We start from the raw sequence: 22,772 nt of genomic DNA, 5'->3' as shown, positions 1-22,772 counted from the left end.
ATGGAGTTGCTGATCAGAAAAAATATGTACTGAATTGTATGTATTTTTTTCCAATACAAAAAATTATGTTCTAAATCTTTCTACCCTTGATAGTCAGGGGAAAAAAAACCAACAACAAAACAAACAAAAAACCAAAAAAAAACCCCCAAAACCCCCACAACAAACCAACACAAAAAAAGAGAAAAAAAGTCAGTTTATTTTGTGTTGAGCTAGTAGGACTATTTTTTTAGTGTCGCTTCTATATTTCTCGTTACTTTTTTCTAAAGAGACATAACCCCAATGAGATGTCCAAGTGTGACTTCTGTGTTTCAAGAGACTAGAGACTAAAGCTCATCTGCCAAAAAAGAGTCTTATTTAACAGAAGCAATGAATGAGATTTATTCAGTAATACTTCAGATATCCAAAACAGTTATTTTATTGGTAAGTCTCACTGGTATGTCCACCTTTAGGAACGTATTTCCTCTCTGACAGTTCATTGTTGCATTCTGGGCATTGAATGATTTCACTCTGTGCTTAGTGATCATTAAATTTGCTAACTTGGGCATAAATAACGGTTATGCATAAGCTTTCGTTATGATTTCAAGAAGTTAATAACCTTTCAAAAGTTTCAAAAAACTGGTCCCATCTTATAACCCAGAATCTTTCATGCTCAAAGCCAGACCCTCAGTTACCTTTTTGGAGTGTTCAGAAAAGCTCAGGAGTGAATGATCCCATGCTCCTACTCCGTGGTTAGGGGAATGTGCTGCTTTTTGGTAAAGGTAAGAGGCAAGAGTTATGTGTTTTATTAATTTTGGAATAGTTATTTCTCATGAAGAACCTCCTTACTAAGGGGATTATAAAAGCTCAAGTAAGATTGTTATTAGGCAAGGTAAAACTGCCAACTCAGCCACGGCAGTCTATTGCAGCTTAGCTTAATAAAATATTTCAATGCAATGGAACGATCTTTTACACATCTGGGCTTGAGACAATAACAGTATCAACCAGAGAAAAATTCATTGAGGCACACTCATGTTTTATGAAAGGAAGGGGTCACTTGCATATAGGGGAACCTTGTGGTTATTTTTTTTCCTCTGGGCAAACTGTTTTGAAAGCATGTGTTGAAGGGTATACAGCTTTAGATATGGTACATGAATTATGTGCAAAACCTAAAACCACTTAGATGAGAAACCAGGAAATACCACAAAAGCTAAAATTAACCTTTGTGATTGTTAGGTTGGAACTGCCACTAGAAGCTTTTCTTACAGAAAAAAAGTAAAATTCGATTTCAAGAAGAAAAATTAATACTTTAAGTCACCATCTTGAAATCTTTCCAAAACGGAACAAATAACTTCTTAACTGTCTCAGCTACAAAAGCTCTTTTTTATTCTTATCATGGAAATAAAGGCCAATTTATTTCACAGTGTGATTGAGTGTTTCCCAGTTGCATTTGGGACAAAATAGGGACAACATGCGTGGAAAATAATAAAATATAGTGGATAAGGAAACAAACACTTATTTCCTAAAAGTGGAGGAAGTGCCTCTTCGTTTCACTTAATTTACCAAAACAACAACAGTAACAGCAAAAAATTACAATAAAAAGCCTAAACCAAATAGATTTTCCATAGCTTCTTCCCTTTGGCTGACATAATGGGATGCTTTCTTTCTATTTCAATGTATTCTGACCACTGCAGTCAGCCCTTTGGAAATTCTAACCTGAAAGCACTCTCACAGTGCTGAAAACAGTTTATTGTTCAAAAGAAAGTCAGGAACTTTTGTTCTTGTTGAAGTTCTTGGAGTTTGTTTGGAAAATTATGTATGACTATATTTTGTTTTCCATGGAACAAAACAAAAAGTTGGTCCAATATAAAATAAATATATATATAAATATATATGTGTGTGCGTGTAACAATATTTGGGTGAATGATGGAAGTAGGCAAACTCTACAGCCTTGACATATTAAGTAGTAGGAGAAACAAGTCTTATACATAACTGAAACTGTGATTGTCTCTGCTCATTTGTATAAAGTGAGTGGATCACAATAAATTACTCATTTAATCTGATAATCACGTATGAATAACATGATTTGTAAGAACCACCATACAAGCAACTCTCTTTTTCCTTCATTAGTTTTAATTCATTGAAAAAACTAATTTAAACAGTCATACTTACATTTTTTTAATTGTCACTGAACCTGAAAATTTTAGAGGACTAAAATACTGCAGGAATTTTTATAGGATTTATTCAGTAATCTCTTTTAGGAAAAAGAATTACCTTGAATCTTTTAAAACTTCTTTTAGAGAAGATCTGTGATTCTTTTTTTGTGTGTGTTTTGAAACAATCCTATATTTATCCGTTTCTTTTAAGACTAAACAAAATTATTGCCTTATGCACAGTCCATATTTCTATTAGAACCATATTTTGATTTATAACCAGATGATGAGTTTAGATAAAAAAAAAAAAGTTATAGTTTAATGATCATTTTTTGGAATTAAAATTTGATACCCATTATTGTGATTAACTTTTCAAAAAATCGATTAAATATAAAATGTGTAGAAATGGAACAATATAAAATATGAATGGATTGGGAGAGTCCAAAACTTTGCATAGATATAATTTAGAAATCAACTGCAAATATGGTGGGGGTTTTTAATCTAAGATGTAACACATATTCTCTTCTTCAAATATATATAGTAGTATTTCAATAGTTATTGGAAATTTACAAGTGAATGAGTTAATTACATTATTTTTCCTTTCTTTGTTCTCAGTTTATTATTGGATTCTTGATTTTGTTGGCAATGGGTAATCCTCAAATCAGATAAGATGTTTGTTCTGTGAAACTCACTACCTCTCCCCTCTCAAATAGTAATACACTCAAACAAAAGTATCAATTGTATAAAATAATTTCTAAAGCTTTTTGGTATCCTTTACAATCTCATTGTTCTTTTCTTGAAGCTGGCAGCCTCTTCTTCATTTAAAACAATAATTATCATACTGTGTCTGAGAGAATGAACAAGGATTTTATTTATTACCTATATATATTATTAATAGTGCTTTCTCTTTTATAAAGAACAGTCACCAAATGGAATTTAATGCTAGTTAAAATGGACAAGAAAGCGAAAGAAGAAGTTAAAGTCTCTGACTGAGTTTGACAACTCCAAGTCAGGAATATATCTCTCTTCAGGGAGTATGCTTAAGCTTTTAAAATACAAATATTCACCAAGAGGTAAGCAATTGTCAAAGTGTTTTTCTCTACTAAGGAAGAGACCCATATCCAAAAAGCTTGATAGAAAAAATATTGATATCAAGCTGAGTCTTTCACTACATTCAAATGCTTGACTCAAAAACCTGCAGTTAGAACTTTCAGGATGCTTTCGTAAAGCTTTGCTACTCAGGTGCCTACGTGGTAGTTTTTATAATTTTGGGGCATAATGATTTAAAGTAATTGTAGCTATATTATTGTTTCACAATCATAGGCTGAACTGTTCAACAAGTCTTATCCATTCAAAAAATCAGATCCCTAATGATATTTGACTTACAGATTAATTGTCCCTCGTAATGTCTTTGTGTCAAAACTAGGTGGGATAGAATTACTTCAGAAGCATTTTCATTAAAAAGTCAACTTTATCTGGTTTCTCTCAAATTCTTCAGAATTTTAATGAGAGACAGCTAGTGAATCTTTACGCAGATAATCAGGTGAAACTTCTTTTCTCAATTTTTTTAATGTCAGAGTTAGAATCATGAAATGATGCCCTCCCATTTCCTCATGGTTTGTTGAAATTACATCTGCTAATTACCAGGCTGATAGCAGTTATGTGTATTTATATTATTTTTTCAATTTTAATCATAAGTTCATTACTGCCAATTCTAAATTCACAGAATATGCTAAGAATACAAAGTAAAATAATTCTAAAATGCATAAAAATATTACTTACAGATTTACATTACTATTAATGAGAGTATAACTGTAGCTTTCATCATTTTTGAAGGAAAAAATGTAGAAAAGTAAATGGTTTTCAGGCTGTGACTCAAGAATGGAAATATGTGCAGAGCCCCGTTCTGAGATACTTGACAGAACTAAGATCAGTAAGGTTGGATCAAGAAAACAATTCACCCATATATAGCTTTTGTGGCTTCAAGGCCTGTGGAAGAATATTCTTTTAATTATGATGAGGAGTAATGAAGGGATGTAAATGCAAGAGATTAATTAAGATTTTTGTTTATCTTTGATTAAAGAATAAATACAACTTCATTTTTGTTTGACTGGACTGCTGTGATTATTTTTCAGACTATTTGCATATAGTAGTCTCTATGCTATGACTAAAAGTTGAAGAGTCATTCCACATCTTTCAAAATAACTACATAAATTTTTTGAAAGAACCACATTGACCTAATTTTGTTTCCATTGAAAATCTATGCAAGGATTTATTCTTTTTTTTTCCCCATTGAATTCAATGGAAGCAAGTGGTAAATATATTTGGGAGTTGCATCCCTTAAATGACATTTCTGAGTAATGTATCTAATCCTTTGAATAGTCCATGTCTATATATGAACACAACCAAAAAGAAAAAATAGTCTTTGTTTTAAAGACCTTTGACTACTTCAGCCGTTGCCCCAGGCAATCAATTTAGAATAATTTTCTTCCCTGTATTTTGGTTTATGGGGGTTTTTTTAATGTTATTTCCCATATCATAAATGATTCAGCAGGTGGTAGTACGTTCCGGTTTGTTTTTCAGAAAGAAGCAATTTAATAGAACCAGGTCCCACATTTTCTGAGATGCTTCACAAACAGCAACATTTTCCGAGTCAGACTTTTTCAATAAGAATAGGATTTGTTTCTTAAACTTTCTCTTGGAATAGTCTGGCAGTTTACAAATTAAGGGAAAAAAAGATAGTCTTAACACTGAATGTGATTTCACAAGGTCTTATACTGTGCTTCAAGAATCTTATCAGAAACCACAAACTCACATTGGAAAATCTCAGGAAAAGTGCTCAGAGAACATTTTTTAGAAGTAATATACTCTTTGTATGTTTTTGGTTTTGTAGATGACTAAGAGGTATAAACACAAATAAAAAATAGTGGTTTAAGTCTCTGTGAGTTAGGAAACAATCTTTATAAGGCATAACAAGAAGGAGAAAAATTATTTATAATTTCACTGTAATTTTGTTAATTAATAGTAACTCCACTTCAATTAGTGGGAGAAGAAAATTGATTTTGTAGTGTCTCTGACCTTGATCTTTACCGATAAGACTTGAGAAACATTGGCAAAATGGGTTAAACTGTTCCCTTTCTTAAAATGTAATGTCTGGAGAGGAGTTGAAGTGCACTAGCAAGACATAATAATACATTCAAATTTTTCTTCTTTCTCTTGACATTTGAAATATCAAGAGCACTACGCAATCATTTCCGTGTCCTTTTCCTAGGGGTTCTTGACATATCTCCAAAGTATGAAAGGTGATAGTGCATGCAGTTGAAGACTGAAGTGAAAACAACCCCATTCAACCCCGTGTCAGCCGAGTAAAATATGGTTGCAGTTTGAACTGTAGTCCTTTGCAATATCGTATTTTATACTCTCCAGAGTTTTTAAAAGTTTGCAGTAAAACAAAGGAGTTGACAATATGATTTTTTTGAATTATAAAAGGTAGAAGAATACAAGGAAAATGTTTGTCTCTCTGTCATGATACTAGCTGTTACTACAAAAAAATCTACATACAAGACTAAAGGTTTACTCACATGGCTTGCAGGTTAACATTCATGATTTCAATAATGGTCAGCATCCTGGCTCTCCTAAGCTCTATCTTAAGTTTTGCTAAGCTTAAAGACAATAGAATTCTCAAATGCTGTCTTGAAAGAAACCTATGAAAGCACAAACTTTTTTTGAATTCTGTTCTGGGTTAAAATAGGTACTCTAAAGCAGTGCTTGCTTCTTGATTTTCAATTTCTACTACTTTTAACTTTCTCTTACCTATGTTGGTGACAAAAACTCAGAAAACTTTCATGATCAGTACACAGGGTGAAGTGTGCCAGATGGTAACATCAACTTGATTCAGGGAAAATAAAACTTACTGGGAATGTCAGGAGAAAGGTGGAAGAGTGCTCTGAGTTAATTGCAAAGTATTTTTCAGGGTAGAGAATAAATATTCTTTTTGTTCAGGAGCATACATAGACAGGGAACAAACAGGACTGAGGATTCCATGGAACATATATTGGAAATTAAATGGCTTTATCTCAAAAGAATTGTGCAATGTATTTCAAAATGTTGAAGCCCTGAACATGAAACAATCCTCTCATAACAGTGTTTCTTTTAAACTGCTTTCTCTTTCTCTTTTTGAACTACCAAGCACATGGAGTTTTTAGCTGAAATGTTTTCAGCATGTGCAGTGTTTGAGATGGTTGTCTCAACTTGTTAGATATGTTCTGTCTACATTTGATAATTTTTCTGTTTTTCTTGAAAGCCATTGCTAACATTTTAAAAATTCCCCTGCAACTTTGCAAAGCTGTGTGCAATTATGAAGTCACTCTTAAACTGCTTTAAATGAAAATTAAGTGGTGTGAGTGATAAGAAATCCAAAATTTTCTCCAAAAGCAGCTAGTCTTTTTTTACTCTGTTGTAGATATACACAAATGTTGAGACTTGATACTTAACAAATTATTTAATTTAAAAAACCCTGAACCAAATAAAAAACCATGGATGGTCTATATCATGGCTTTCAGAACAGTAGCTACAATTCTGATGGATATACAAGCATACTAGGCAGTTCCCTGGTTCCTTGTTGTGTATAGCTAAAGGGAAAACACCTGGAAATACGAGCATGCTTGCTACCATTATTCGAGATAATACTGGGAGTAAGCCAGTCAGATGAGATGATATTTCAGATGTCGTAGTTGTAGACAACACATACGGTCTCATGTATTTTTTAAGCAAAGACTTGACTTTAAAACCACATTGTTTACAAAAATGGCATCACTTCTTTTCCTGCCAGGTCCCCTAGAAACACACTTTTTTTTTTCTCCACTGCCTTCAAATTAAACATATCATATCCATTTTATGAATTTCTTAAAATAAAAACATAAATAGAAACTTTGAGGTTAAACTCATAGCATTTTTCTTATTTGAGATAGATCCATTTTTGTGTTGACTTCAGTGGAGAAACACTGAATACAAGTTCAGTGCAGAACACCTATGAATAATGTCACTAAATATGCAGTAACAGATGTTATCAGTAGGCCTACTCAAAAAAGTTAAATTAAATGATCATAACACTACTATCCTGCAGTAGGATTGAAGTGAAGTTGTAACATAATTGTGAGATTGCTGTTTGTGATGAGGAATTACCGTGAGCAGTTTCCATTCTGATTGTACAAAATTCAGATAGATGAAAAGACATATAAAGAAATTATTAATATGAAGTGCATAAATTAAAGCATGAAAGTCTCACATCACTGGTTTCAGATAATAGTAATATTTTGTGATTTTGGACTGGAAGTAAAAAGGTCTTTGGAATTGTCTTGATGCAGTATCACAAAAGAGAAAAAGTATCTCTCAGAAGATGCATAATTTTAAATTGAAATTAGAATATCTAGTTCTGGGGTCCTCAGTGCTAGAGAGACAGGGGCGTAATGAAGTGTCCAACGAAGGGCCACAAAGATGGGTAAGGGGCTGGAGCATATGAAGGAAGACTGAGACAGCTGGGACTGTGTAGCTTAGAGAAGAGAAAGCTCAGGGTGATCTTAATGATGTGTATGAATACCTGAAGGGACAGTGCAGAGGAAAGAGCAGGCTCTTTTCAGTGGTGGCCAGTGACAGAAGAAGAAGCAATGGGCACAAAATGAAACACAGGAGACTCCAGCTGAACATTGGGATACACATTTTTATTGTGAAGGTGACTGCACATTGGAACAGGCTGCCCAGAGTGTTTGTGGTCTCCATCCTTGACGATATTCAAAAGCTGTCCAAACACAATCCTGGCCAAACAGATGTAGGTGGCCATGCTTGAGCAGGAGGTTGGACAAGACGACCTCCAAAAGTCTCTTCCAACAACCATTCTCTGATTCTGCAACTCTGTGAATCAAATTCAGGTACAGAATAGTAATAACACAATAAATCATTTTAAAAAATGTTTCATTTTGAAGCAAAAAAATTTATATCTAAAAATGTGCAGCACAAACACATGGAAATGCAGATTGTCTATACATATTTACTTTGCATCCTTTAAAACAGATACCAACTCAGAACTTGCCATGCTAGCAGCTGTTTTCTATGGGACACACTTCTGTGCTTTAGAGCTAGAGACTGAAATACATTCATGATGCAAACCCAGACTGTATAATTTACTCTGTAATATATTGCAATGAAAGCTGCCAGCTGTCAAAAATGGTCAAATAAAACAAAGTTGAAAACGTATTATTTACCTGCATAGAAATGATCTAAAGACAACCATACATTTGTCTTCTGATAACACATAATAATTATAAGTTCATAACTGTTCACAGTACATTTTCATATCTGTGTGCCCAAAAGGAAAAAACAAACAATAAAAAAATCTAGATTGTTATGCAGATTCTTACAATATTCTGAAATTCCAATGAATATGACTGTAACTTCTTAAAATATATGAAAGCAACTTTCAATTAAAATATGATTTTTCAAATATGATGACTAATAGAAACTTTCAAAGGCATAACTTCAGGGAATTCAAGCTTACCTTCATCACCATTCCTAAAATTTAGGAGAGCCCTTTGTCAGCTGCAAGAAAACATAAAATCATATCTATCAATATTAGACATCTAAACAAATAGAAAAAAATATGAAAGAGACAATATGTCATAGATGAGTAAGATACCATTGTTCAATATTGCACATTAGCACCAATGAACACAATTATCTGCCTTACCGATACTTACCTCTTACTTTTTTACGTACTGAGAAAACACCACCACTATGAGAAATTATATTGTTACAATGTATTGCTATTGCCTGCAATGTTCAGTCAACTTTTATAATTCTTATGGTACTATTGGTTTGAATACACTTTGCTTTATTTTCTTCTTTTTGTGAATAGGATCAATCAAATTAAGACAAACCTTGAGGTGCCTAAAAGATTTACCAAAATCTGGAAAGAAACCTTTTTGAGGATGGTTGTTAATATTCTGATGTAAATCTGCCAAAGCAAATACATTTTTCTTACTTCTCATGTAAATCATTTTACTGTGAAATATAAGCAGTCAATAACTTCATTACAGTATTAGTGTTCCATTGCCATAGCCTATCCACTCTCTTGTTCAGGGCAACACATAACTGTAACTTCAGGAAGACTTGCCTTTCTAGTCTCCCTAGATGCAACATTTTAGTAGTATATTTAAGTAAAGTGAAAGTTATACTCATTTGTAACTGTTACCTATATGTAGCAAAGAGGAACTAGACAAAATTACTAGTTTTAAATAACCGCAAACTATGTTGAGGAATTCATGTAGCAGGAGAGAAAGGACAGACATGATTAAAGAGGATACTTCGCTTTCTTTCGAAACTGAGCTCCTGGGATCCATTTTGAAAATCTAACGATCCTTCCAGGCCCTTTGTTGTTGCACATACTCAGTACCTTTTAGCTAATATATATATATATAAAAAAAAAAAAAAATAAAAAAATCAGAAGGTAACTACTTGTACAATGGATATTGCATTAATTTTATGATACTTACTTCTTGTGATTGCCTTCATGTGGCAAATACGTTTGATGTTATGTTTGATTTTCTTCCTATTTTAACATTGAAATTGGTGTAAACTGATTAATTATGAATCCATTATGAAACTCTTGTAAAAAGCCTAAGAAGGATCTAATAGAAAGCTGAATACAATATTTTTATCTTGACTTTTACAGTAACATTAATGTTTGCTGCTGAAGTAATATTTTTGAACCCGGGTTTTGGTTGTGTCATCTTAGTTACATAGTATTCATGGCATATCCTGTGGTTTCCTCGGTGGATAAGCCTACCTAGTAGGTAAGTGTTTAGGTCACAATTACTTATTGGACCAAAGCAACACCTCTTCCTGAAGAAGACCTGGTGTCTGCTTCAAATATCTTACATCTAATTCATTAAAATTTGACATTTTCTATCAAAATTACTGCAAATATTTGTTACAAATTCTATATTTCTATAGAATTTGCTACAGATTCTATATTCTACATACACGGCTCAAACCTCATGCTGCAGTTCCAACAGTACAGAATTTGAAAGTCTCCAACTCCTTGCAGTGCTGGTGAGGCTGTGCTAGGGACGTTGCATACAATGAGGCAGATCTCATTGAAGAGGGTCCAGCTAAGGGCTACAGGATGGTCAGGGGCTTAGAACACATCACCCTTGAGAAGAGGTGAAGGGATCTGGACTTGTTTCCTCTGACAAATGGCCTTACAGTCCTTTGAAGGAGAATTGCAAACATGATGGAGTCAAACTCAGCAACAACAGGTTCAGATGTAATGAGCAGGGGCAGGGGCCATGAACTGTGGTTTGGAAACTTCCAGATGGGAAAAAGCTTGTCACCAGAAGGGCAGTGCAGTGTGGAATAGGTTATCCTGAGAAATGATGGTTCCTCCACCGTCTGAGGTTTTCAGGATTTAGCTAGAAAAACGTAAAGATTACCTTTCTAGGACCAGTCATGGTCCCACTTTCCATGTGAAGTTGAGCCAGATGATTGCAGAGATCCTCTCTAAATAACATTTTATGATGCTATGATTCACTAATGATTAATATTGACTAGTGGAAACAATACTGAATATATGCCAGTAACTGAAGTAAATTTTAAATAGGTGTCAAAAGGGCTTTCAGTTCCCAATTTTTTATAATATATATGTGTAACTTTCAGTTGCAGGTTTTTTGTTTGTATGTTTTGGGGTGCTTTTATAAGTCAAATTAAAACCAGTTTAAAACAATTGTAACTGTGAAGTGATATTAAAACAAAAAATTCCCTCAAATCATGCAAACAAGCATAGCTTTTTAGAAGTATGCTTACTGAGACTTAAAATTCCTGCTGCAGTTCCCAAGACCAACATGTTCTATTCTGCTATATTCAGTGACTTGGAAAAATATTTTTAAGTACTGAAATGTCCAGGAGAGAGAAAAAGGATGACTTTCCCTTTGGATGACTCCAGTTGTACATAATGCATTGACAGATATGAAACCAAGGAAAACCAATTAGGCCTTTGTGTTCTTAGAGGTAGTGGGTGACTAATGCAAAGCAGAATTTCAGAAAATAGGATATCCGCCTTCTTGTTGCATGTTATTTCCATGAAGTCTGTTCGCCGGTATGCGAATACAACATGTGAAATAATCTCCATGGCTAAAGTTATCCCAGAGGCACGCTACCTTTTCATCAAATTAACTCTTCTCTAAAGATCTCTTCCCTAATGGAAGCAAATGAGAAACCACATTACTGTTCGTTGCTAACATTCTCAGGATAATTTTTCATTATTTCATTATCTTTTAGATGCAAAGTTAATCCAATTATAACTTTTAACAGGAAAAAAAGAAAAGCATAATATTAAAAAAGTTCAACATAATCTGGAAATCATAGGGGAAAAAAGAAAAGGAAGAACAGATGAAAATCTTGCTTTGGGAGAAAAGGTTAAAGAAAATGGGAAGAACAAAAAGGAAAAAGACAAGGGCGTAAGTGTGACATGGACAGCAAAAATTTAACAAATATTTAGCTGAAAGAAAATTATGGGCTTCTAACTAATTAAAGTTTAATCACTGCTCATTTTCTGTTTTTATTTGCTATAACCATCAGAAATGGAAGTTACTGACATGATATAGGATTACAGACTCATTGAGATGACTAAGGATTTCTCTTTATAGAGCTGTTAATTCAGATTATTTTATGGTTTGAAATAGAAGTGCAATTAGAACTGCAATACTTAATTAGCTTCAGCTATGGTCACTTTCTTTTTTCAACGAAGCATTCATTACTTTTTCTGGTATTCTGTTAATTCAGACTCACCCCCATATCTGGAAACAGTTCCTATTCCTATGTCTCTGATTCACTTTCAAAGTGAAATAAAATAACTGAAAATAACCTACCCATAGCTTGGAGAGTCAGCCTTTGTATAAAAATTAGTCCAGGTTAACCTCTTCTAGCCCTAAATTAACTATTACACACAGTATTGTGATTTGATAGGGCTTGTATCACCCCAAAAATGGTGGCATAAGCTAACATCTAGAGAAGAAAAAAAACCATTTCTTGAATATCTATATTTTCTTTTAAGGCTCACTTTTCATCTGTTTGGGGTTTTTGTGTTTGTTTCTTTCTTTGCTTGATTGCTTTTTGGACGAAAGGAGAGCTTGCTTATAGAAGTTGTGTTCCTGTTTAATGTTTACCCATATTATAGACTTAATTGAAAATTGGCATGAACTACCAAGTAAAGGTAAAAATGTATTTATAAAAAAAAGAAATTATGCTCCATTACAGTTCTTTAAAAATTTGTACTTGTATCTTGACATATAAAATGTAGACGGTTGCTTTCCTATAGCTGGAAAGAAAACGTGAACAAGTCAAAAGTCAAGTGAGTGATTACATTTTTCAACGACTGTCAGCATCAGCCATATGAAAGCTTTCACAGAAGTAACATGAAAGGGGGGAGGAGGGTGGTCATGGTCAAACCCCGGTTTTCTAAACCCAAAATGAGCTCCATTGGAATTATTCACATGTTGAGAAGGTGCATACACACATTTTTGCAGAACTGGAGCTTAGTTATATAATATTGTGAAGGCTGTGTGATGCCAAATGTCATAAGTACATTACAAAATATTGTTTGCATATCTTTCTGTTTCTTTTAATCACTACTTTCTGACTATTGACATCACTTACACTTGTAATTTCCCTGGTATACAGTTGGCCTAAGATGTCTTGTGCCTAAATACTAAATACTACTTATTTTATTCAGTTTGCCTGAGGCTGCTTATGACTGAAAATTTTATTGCTTTAGAAAATCCTCTAGACAATAAGTGTACGTGTATAAAGTAAGAAAGAAATGTACCTACACATTGTTGAGAGAAGTTTTTCCTGTAGTGGTCTGTAATGCTTGCTTTTTTTTCCTTTTTTTTTGTGAAGGTAGTTTGCAGTATTGTGACATATTTCATTGTGTTCAGTTGAAATAATTTAGGTGAGAAGCAGTGCTTTTTATTTTTATCTGACAGATATCTATAATCTTTCCAACATGCCAGGTGTACAGATTTCTGAATAGTTTGGAGGGTTTTTTTAGGAAATAGAAGTAAGAAGTGATTCTCTATGAAAACTTGAGGGTTGCATAAATTACAACATGTGTCAGATAATATGGAACTGTAAATAAGACAAGTATATTTTTTAAAGGGAATGTTGAGTCACAAGGTTGAAACCTCCTCCTCAAGTGCATTTTAAATCAAAACAGACAGTTTGGGGCAGTATCAAGACATTGTGCAGATAATACTTGCAGTTTATTTTGAAGAAAGGAAAAAAGTCAAAGGAAAGTCAAAAGTTCCTGCTCAATAGACTGCAAAACACTAGAAGGTTTATAAGATTTAAGGCTTGATAACTGCCCCAAGGTCAGAAAATGTAATCTAGATATCCGAATAAAAGAGGAAAGAATGAGAATTATGTCTTAACCTACAGTATCTGTTCAATACCTACTTAATATTTACACTTGTGTGGTTAGTTCAGATAAAATAATTTCTTCCTTGGGGCATAGACAGGGAAATGGGAACATGTTTGGGTGGGGAGAGGAAATCAAATAGCTTATTAATGAATTGCAATAATCTGGCATATAAATATTGGGTGTCTTAACTATGCTATACCTTAGACTGTCCTGTCACAAATACAAATAGGAAAAGCGTAGTTGCTGGAAAGTAAGCATTTATATCAACAATAAGTTGATCTTTAATTTCATAGCTTTCCTCTTAAAGAAATGTATTATCCTTGTATGATTAAGTAATTAGTTCTTATTTACTGATACTGTGACAAATCACATGTTTTCAGGCACTCCTAATTCTGCACATAATATCACAGAATCATATAACAGCCTAGGTTGGAATAGACAACAAAAGATCCTCTGGTCCAACCTTTCATGGGAAATGGAGCCTAAATGAGATTATCTAGCACACTGTGCAGTTGCATCTTGAAAACCTCCAGTGGTGGGGACTCCACCACATCCCTAGGGAGGTTGTTCCAGTAACTGTTCTCACTGTAAGGAATTTATTTCTTATATCAAGATGAAACCTCTCCCAGTACCACTTGTACCCATTGCCTTTGTCTTCTCCATGTGGCTCCTTATGAAAAGAGAGCCTCCATCCTCTTTGCTGTCACCTTTGAAATACAGGAACACTGTGATGAGGTCCTCGCTGAGACTTCTTTTCTCCAGGGAGAAAAGACCTAATGCCTTCAGTCTTTCCTCATACAGCAGGTTCTCCAGTCCTTCAACCACCGTTACGTCCCTCCTTTGAACTGTATCCAGTCCATCCTTGTCTTTTTTGAATTGTGGGGACCAGAACTGGACACAGTGCCTCAGACACAGCCTGAGGATTGCTGGGTAGGGGTTGATCATTTCTTTATGTCTGCTGGTAATGCTGCTGTGGATGCAGCTCAGGATCTAATTTGCCTTTGTTACTGTGGTGACACACTGCTGACTCATGTTCAGCTTGTTGTCTACCAAGACTCCCAGGTCCCTTTCAGCAAGTCTTCTTTGTAGCCACACAGATCCTAGCTTGTACTAGGCATTTTGGTTATGTCATCCCAGGTGCAGGACTTCTTACTTGTTTTTGTGAAACTTCATACCGTTCTTGCTAGCCTACTCTTCCAGCCTGCCCAGGTCTCTGTAAGACATCTCTCCCTTCTGAAATATCCACCTCACAACTCAGTTTAATGTCATCAGTAAACTTGGTGAGAGTGCTTTCAGTCCTGTCATCCAGAGAATTTATGAAGATTTGAACATTGTGGAGCCCAGTATTGATCCCTGAGGGACCCTACTTGTGACAGGCTGCCAGCTTGAGTAAACCCCATTGATCATCACTCTCTAAGTGTAACCTGTTAGCCAGTTTCCTACTCGTCTCACAGACCACAAATCCAGTCTGTATCTTGTCAGTTTGTCTAGGAGAAGGCTGTGGGAAACAGCATCAAATGGTTTGCTGAAGTAGCTGTAACTTTTGTAAAATACAACTAATACTTCTGCTGTAGTCTGCTATTTTACTAGACTTCCTGACATTATCAATCATACTTCTGTTGCCATGCTTAATTGTTATATTGTTAATTAAATGTACTTGATTCAGGCTAATATTAAGTGGAACTGATGAATATTTTCTGTAGATCTTTTGATCTGCCCATCAAAGAGATGCTATCTGGCATGAAAATTTAAGCAAATAAATATTTCAGTTCCTTAGACCTTCAAATTACTCATGATGAAAGTTGCCAAAGTGTGGGGATCTACAGTTCTGAAACAGATTTTAGAAGGTATTCTAAAGAGATAAAGGTCCTGCAGTTCTGCCTCAGCAAGGAGTGTTTTCACTCATTCTTGACTGAAGTAATTAAAAGGGAATATTTTGCCAACTGGAATATGTTGCTTGAAGTTAATGGCCTACAGAAAGAGGAGCAGAGATCTAGTAGACAATCCTGCTACAGAGCCATAGGGAGGGCTGTGTGTGGAGGGAAGGGTGGGTAGTACTAAAATGCAAATAAACCATGGTGGAGAAGAGCAGGAACATTGACTGTTGGTGCATACCTCAAAAGAAACGGAACACTGAAGGTTAAGTGCCTTCTGCTTCCCCCAAAAAACCAGAAGTAGCTCATTAATACATGTTCTGAAGACACTTGTCTGTTTGTGAATGGTTTATTAATTTTCCATTCCATGTGACAAAAACCACCTTTCCAAACAATTTTATGAGAGTCTTACAATCCTAGAATTCTGGAATGGTGAGTTAGAAAGGACCTTACAGGGTTATCTCATCTAATTTCCCTGTAAAAAGCAGGGACACCTTCAACTAGACCAGGTTGCTCAGAACCCTGTCCAACCTGGCACTGAATGTTTCCAAGGACAGAACAACTACCACTTCTCTGGGCAATCTGTTCCGGTGTTTCATCACCCTCATTATAAATGAATTTATTCCTTATACATATTCTGAACCTGCCCTTTTTTGATTTAAAACCATTACTCCTTGTCCTATCACTACAAAGCCTACTGAATTGTTTGTCCCCATCTTCCTTAGAAGTCCCCTTTATAGTATTGAAAGACCTCAATAATGTCTCCATGGAACCTTCTCATCTGCAGGATGAACAAGCCCAACTCTCTCAGCTTTTCCTTATAGGAGAGGTGTCCTCATAGAAGACTCTGTCCTCTTAGGAGAAAGTGTCTTACACTGTGGCAACTTTTCCTATAAAAGTGATAAAAGCAATATGGAGAGAGTATAAATACATTCCCCAAGGTGCTTGAGTACATGAATTTTTTTAACTATCCCTTTTGCTATGAGTCTATTAGGATGGAAGAATAGGGGCTCATTCTCCACAATTTCAAGTGTCCATCTACATTTTCAAGCTTCTAACCCATCATGTGACTTTTTTAATAAAAAATAAACACTCTAATGCATCACTTAACTTGTATTCAGTGATGAATTAATACGTATGAAAATTATAACTGTGGGGAAAACTTTACACTTTTCTCCCCCTTATTTAAGTTCTAATTCTTTCTGTCACCCAGCTGAAGATGATGCATTATTAAGTAATGGTTGAGAATCTTGCTTTTAAAAGGATTCTCTGTACTATAAAGACAAAAGTAAGAAAGGACAGATATTTATTTCATTGAAACATGCTTAGAAAGATGCCTCCCTCTTTCCTTTATCTGGTAGTCCTTGACTCTGTCCCTGGGAGAAAGGTGGCTGAGGCGTACTACCCCTTGCTTTGAAAACATAAGTCTTCTTTTTTACACAATATTACCAGAGGATGATGGCTAAAATCTCCATTTACTTTTGACTGACCAAAGACTTTTAGCCAGTTTTTAGGAGGAGGAACTAATTATGTGATTAGAGTTGATTTTAGTTGCCTGCTTGTGTGGGAAAAGAACTCCAGTATTAGAATATTCTAAGAGGTTTTAATTCTGGCCATCTGCTTAACACATCTGAAATATTTAAATATTTTCTGAGCTGAAGTGAGTGAAAATCTAGTTTTGTGGTTAGAACACACTCAGCTAGTCTGAATGTTTAATCACAGATATATGATGGACAGAGTTAAGATGAGAATCTGAGGTGGAATCAAATGTGCCCTTGAAAGTCTATGCTATTCTACATTTGATTAGCACTCCCTTTGCAAGGCCATAACTGATTTTTTTCTGTGTAAGGTAATGAGAATTTCATCAAGCTATTACTGAAGCTTACTTAACCTAACCTGTTTTATTTTTCCCTGATTTGAATCCAATCTATTCATGTCTTAACAGAGGAATGCTTACTTTTTGTGAACTCTCACACAAGGGCATAGTTGTCTGAACCCTGAAAATACATTCCCAGAATATCCTATACTTAGCTAAATAGGTAAGAAATGGTGTTTCATATCCTATTAATCTGAGGAATAATTAAAGTGAGTTTTGAACTGTTGATTAATAAAACAGCATCACCATCTTCAACATAGCTTGTTATATACATGGAGGAGGTGTTTTTATATTGAGATGTTCCCCTTCTGCAAACTTCTTGAAACTATTCAGTAATTTTTAACTGAGGTGAACTTTCAGATGCTGCATTCTTAACAAGAAAAATTCTTTCAATTATGATGAACCTGTAACCGGTAGAGAAGATGTGCATAGAGGAAACACACTATTATCCAACATATAGTTATACAATGGAATGGTTAGTATTCGTTCAGTGCTTTGTCTTTCCCAGGATCTTTAGATGTTAATTAAATAACCTTCCCAAATTCCCTAAGAAGAGACTAAATGGTTTTATGCCACTTTATAGATTGAAAGAGTAAAAAAGATTATATGGCAAAACACAAAGCCTGTGCAACCACAGCAAAGAGGTATATCTAGGCAAGTAAAAAAAAAGGAACAATTACATTTTTTTTTTAATTTTTATTTCATAAAGTGTGTTCTTTTATATTAATTTTATGTGTCTTTGAATTTTGCCTGAACCGGAATTGGTCTGGAATTGGCTATTCACATTATAAGCATTTGTTGGTTTAATTTTAAGATTTTACCAAGTTTACAACAGATGAGATATGTAAAAATTTACCTAAATATAATATTAGCTGACTGTAGAAGACTATGTCTTGAAAACTTCCTATAATTATGAATCCATATGCATTTACATAGTAGGTCCAGCATTTTACTCCGTGGCTATAAATAGGCTTGGAGAAAGAACGTATGAAGAACATACTTGCAAGCTACTGAAGCAATATTTACCATTGTAATGTGAAACTTTGCATGCAGGTATTAAGCAACGTCTTTTACTGAAGTGAATTACTCTTTCTATCTGAATTGATATTTATTAACTAGTGAGACCTACTGATTAAGATTACCTTGTGAACATGACCCACACAGAACGCTTTTAATAGTTTGATAGTTTTATACACAGTGATTATTTTTCCATGCAGTAGTGCACTTATTCCCCCTTCAAATTGTTCACTAGGTCAGTGTTTGAAGAAATCCTAACTGGCATCTAAAAAAGCACCACATTTGTGCCCTTGCCTTTCTAAGTCATATCATGGGCCATGCCACTGACAAAGAGACAGTATAAAGCTGTTTTGTAATAATGCAGCATTCTCTTTGTGATAAATAGCTGTTTCATATACAAAGGTTTGTTCTAAGCCTAGAAACAAAATATTAGGTAGTCATTACTGAGCATACATATGCCAAGGAATGAAAGGAGGAGTAAAAACAAGTACAATCTTATACATGTGGAAGATGGGAGTTAAAAAGTATTAGCTCTGGCTTTGCTGCCAGCTATGTACCTTTGCGGTGCCAGTTTAAGCCTAAGATAGGGCAGTTATGGATACAATTCATAACAAAGCCAGGTTTTACTTTTCAGAAAGTTACTTACATATTGTTCCTTTTTGTTATCTTCTAGTGTTCTTCTTTGGATTATGATTAAAACAGAGATGTTTTTTATGGCTATTTGACATCACCATTATTTACTGAGAATATTCATAATAAATGACATCAGAAATTTAGATGATTGGAATACAGACTGCTGCAACTAAAAAAAAAAAAAAAGATGGAACCAAAAAGCCTAGAGACTGAACTTTTATGTTGGAGTAAAGATAATGCATAAGTGTCCAGTTTTGTGATAAGCAACAATAAAACTAATATATCATACTTTATCTTAACTTCAGAAATGATATTTGGCTTCTTATCAGTGCCATGAAATGTGTACACCTGATAGCTTGTCCATGTGCAATGAACCAGTTTTCTCAGCTAACTCTAAGACACATGCAGCATCTCTCAAAAAAATCCAACTTAGTGAATGGGCAAATAATAGGTACACAAACCAAACTACTTCTGAACTCCACACATCCTGTAAACAAACCCTTTGAATGTGAAAACAAAATATTAATTCAGTATGTGTTTTTAATTACTGTATTCAAAACTGAACATCAAAGAAGTCAGGCAGGCTGTTCATCCATGTTTTAAGTCCTTGCTTTCAAAGAACAGAAGTGATAAAATACTATTATTTATTTAAATGTATACACATCAATAACTTTCAAATACACATCTGAGATGGCAAAAACTTAAATATTCAGGTATATATGAACCCCCTCATTCCTTAGGACTTCTTTCAGTTTTGCTAATTTTGAGATGTATTTGACTATTCTAGTTTCTATTATGTCTGAAAATTACCAAACCATAGTTTAATCTGATGTTTAAGAACTTAGTTAATTGTATATAAGTTCAAGGATCTACAGACACCTTGGGAAAGGATGAATATCAAGTTACCCAGCAAACTGTTTTTACCAATAGTGCTCTTAAAAAAAAAATAGCAATAAACGTACAAATATGGCTGATATTTGTAAACTGTTGTGAAGTTGTTCAGCCATCTTCTTTAGTCAATTCATTTCTTCTGACTGAAGATATAAGTAGTACTTTGAATATTAACAGTCTATTAGGATCCTTAAACTGTTATATGTTATTTTATTAATAATTTGTCTTTTCTCTTTATAGTCTTTTATCTCATTTTTCCCATCAATATTTATCTACTACATGCTACCCAGTCCTCAGAAATGCATATGCCTAAATTGCTCAGAAGCAGGCTGTGATTCAAGTTCTTATTTTGTTTCTGTCTTGCCTTACAATTTATGTCTCTGCACAGAAAAAAGTCTTCCAAAAAAATATCGGGAATTAGGGGATTGCTTAGCACTTTGCAGAAGTTCCTAACCTATCTTTGCTTAACAAATGGATTATTGAACAGATTATTTAATGCTAAAGTTGTCTTCATGAGATTAAGAACCCATTCCTTACAAGGTCTGAAATTAATGATAGCTCATCCACTCAGGACAGATATAACAAAAATCATTTTTTGTCTCTCTTAGTATTTATTTTACATGGTTAAACTTTCATATCAGTGTTTTGTCATTATTTTTTTTTCACTATTTTCCAATTTTTCAGTATATTATTTGGCAAAACTCAACAACAGTGAATAAGCCCACTACACAGTGTAAGTGTTCTGTGAGAACCCAAGGACATCATAAATACTTGGTATTTAATTGGTGTTTTTTTTCAGTTCATTTTCCAAAGCTTTTAATTTAGCCTTTTCATTAACTGATTTATTTATCATGAAATTCAGTATTAGCAGTTGTAGAACTCACTGGAAGGGTATCACACTAATAATTAGATTACCTGCAAATACATAGGCTGGCCTGATTAATAGAATGTAGAGACCTGATGTTTTTCCTACTTTAATTCAATAAGATAAAATACATTAAAAATGTTTTCCCTTTTTAAAGTATCCATTTTTATGTTCTCTGTAACATTAGTAATTAGAATAACAGGCAGTAGAACCTCATCTAAATATTTGAGTGGAAATGGGTTGAGTTAGAAGACTCATATCTTGGTGAGTGTCTGATGGAAAAATTAATTAGAAAGACATTTCTAAATTAAGGTTAGAATTTGCAGAATACAGAAAAAAAGGTTTAAAAAGTTATTCACATTTATTTTTTTTTTAATCAAAATGGGGGCACTATGCTGAAAACAGGTTTTTGCTGCTGAGATCATACTACAACCTGGAAAATCCATTTTCTTGTTCTTAGTTTTTGTATCAGTTTACTTAAAAAATAAAAGGCAGATGCAGTGTTCTGACACTAAAAATTGGAATATTAAGGTAGTAGGAGACTTTGAACATAAATGGAAAGGCATTTAAAAAGAGATTTAAACATCAGCTGTAACATTCTCTTTATAAAGATAGATATATATATATGATTATGTTATAGCAGTGTAGCAGTTATAAAAAATACAGCTGTAGTTGCTTTATAATCCAACCATATAAAAATCTTATGTATCTTGGCATGCCAACAAAAGACTAACAATATTATCTATTATATAAAAAGATTACAGAAATGTAATTCTTCTGCAACTAGCCTGATTTCCTTGCAGTAATATTAAATGTTCAGGTAAACACAAATTTCACTGGTAACTGGTAGTACAGACATCACACAGAATTTTTAAAGTTGGAGGCCCGTGCCTGTTACTGATTATTGCAGTGCTATGCTCTGAAAAATCAGTGCAGCCACATGGTATGTACAGGACAAACAGCAATCAGGCCCAGCCAGTATGGGTTTGTGAAAGACAGGTCCCACATGACAAACCTGATCTCCTACAATATGACCCATCTAGTGGATGAGGGAAAGGCTGTGGATGTTGTCTACCTGGACCTTAGTAAAGCCTTTGTCACTGTCTCCCACAGCATCCTCCTGGAGAAACTGGCTGCTCGTGGCTTGGACAGGTGTACCCTGCACTGGGTAGAAAGCTGGGTGGACAGCCAAGCCCAAAGAGTGGTAGTAAATGCAGTTACATCCAGCTGGTTGCTGGTCACAAGTGGTGTTCCTCAGGGCTCAGTACCGGGGACAATTCTGGTTAAGACCTTTATTGATGATCTAGAGGAGGGGATTGAGTGCACACTCAGCAAGTTTGCAGACATCACCAAGTTTGGTGGGAGTGTTGATCTGTTTGAGGGTAGGAAGACAATAGAAGTATCTGGATAGGCTGGATCGATGGGACGAGGTCAGTTACATGAGGTTCAACAAGGCTAAGTGCTGGTTCCTGCGCTTGTGTCACCACCATGCAACCCTACAGTCTTGGGGAAGAATAGCTAGAAAGCTGACAGGCAGAAATGAACCTGGGGGTTCTTGTTGATGACTGGCTGAATATGAGCCAGCAGTGTGCCCAGGGTGCCAAGAAGGCCAAGAGCATCCTGGCTTGTATCTGAAATAGTGTGGCAAAGAGGGTGCAGGAGCAGGCTGGAAATTAGGACCATGCGTGGCAATCAGTTAGCTGAGGGGAATGTGCTCGAGCTTGTAGGTCAAGAACCCTGGGAGGACAAGGAGTGTGAATAGACACAACAATTAACATGATGAGTGATGCTGAGAGAGGATAGGGGTGTGGGGGACGGATGGCGCCAAGGATGGTGCCAAGGAAAGGTAACACCTTGCTGTTAATTGATGGTAGTTAACCACCAATCAGGGATTGCCTAGTATACAATGCTTAGCTTAAAGAACCAAACTGTTTAAAACACGCAGCTTCTGAAAATATATATAAAGTCGTGCTTCTCTACAATAAATCAACATTTGTTTGCATCAAACAGTGTCCTG

This window comes from Falco biarmicus, chromosome 2, assembly GCF_023638135.1.
Source record: "Falco biarmicus isolate bFalBia1 chromosome 2, bFalBia1.pri, whole genome shotgun sequence".
In the NCBI taxonomy this organism is placed as follows: domain Eukaryota; kingdom Metazoa; phylum Chordata; class Aves; order Falconiformes; family Falconidae; genus Falco; species Falco biarmicus.
The sequence above is the reverse complement of the archived record's forward strand: the minus strand, read 5'-3'. Positions refer to the sequence as shown.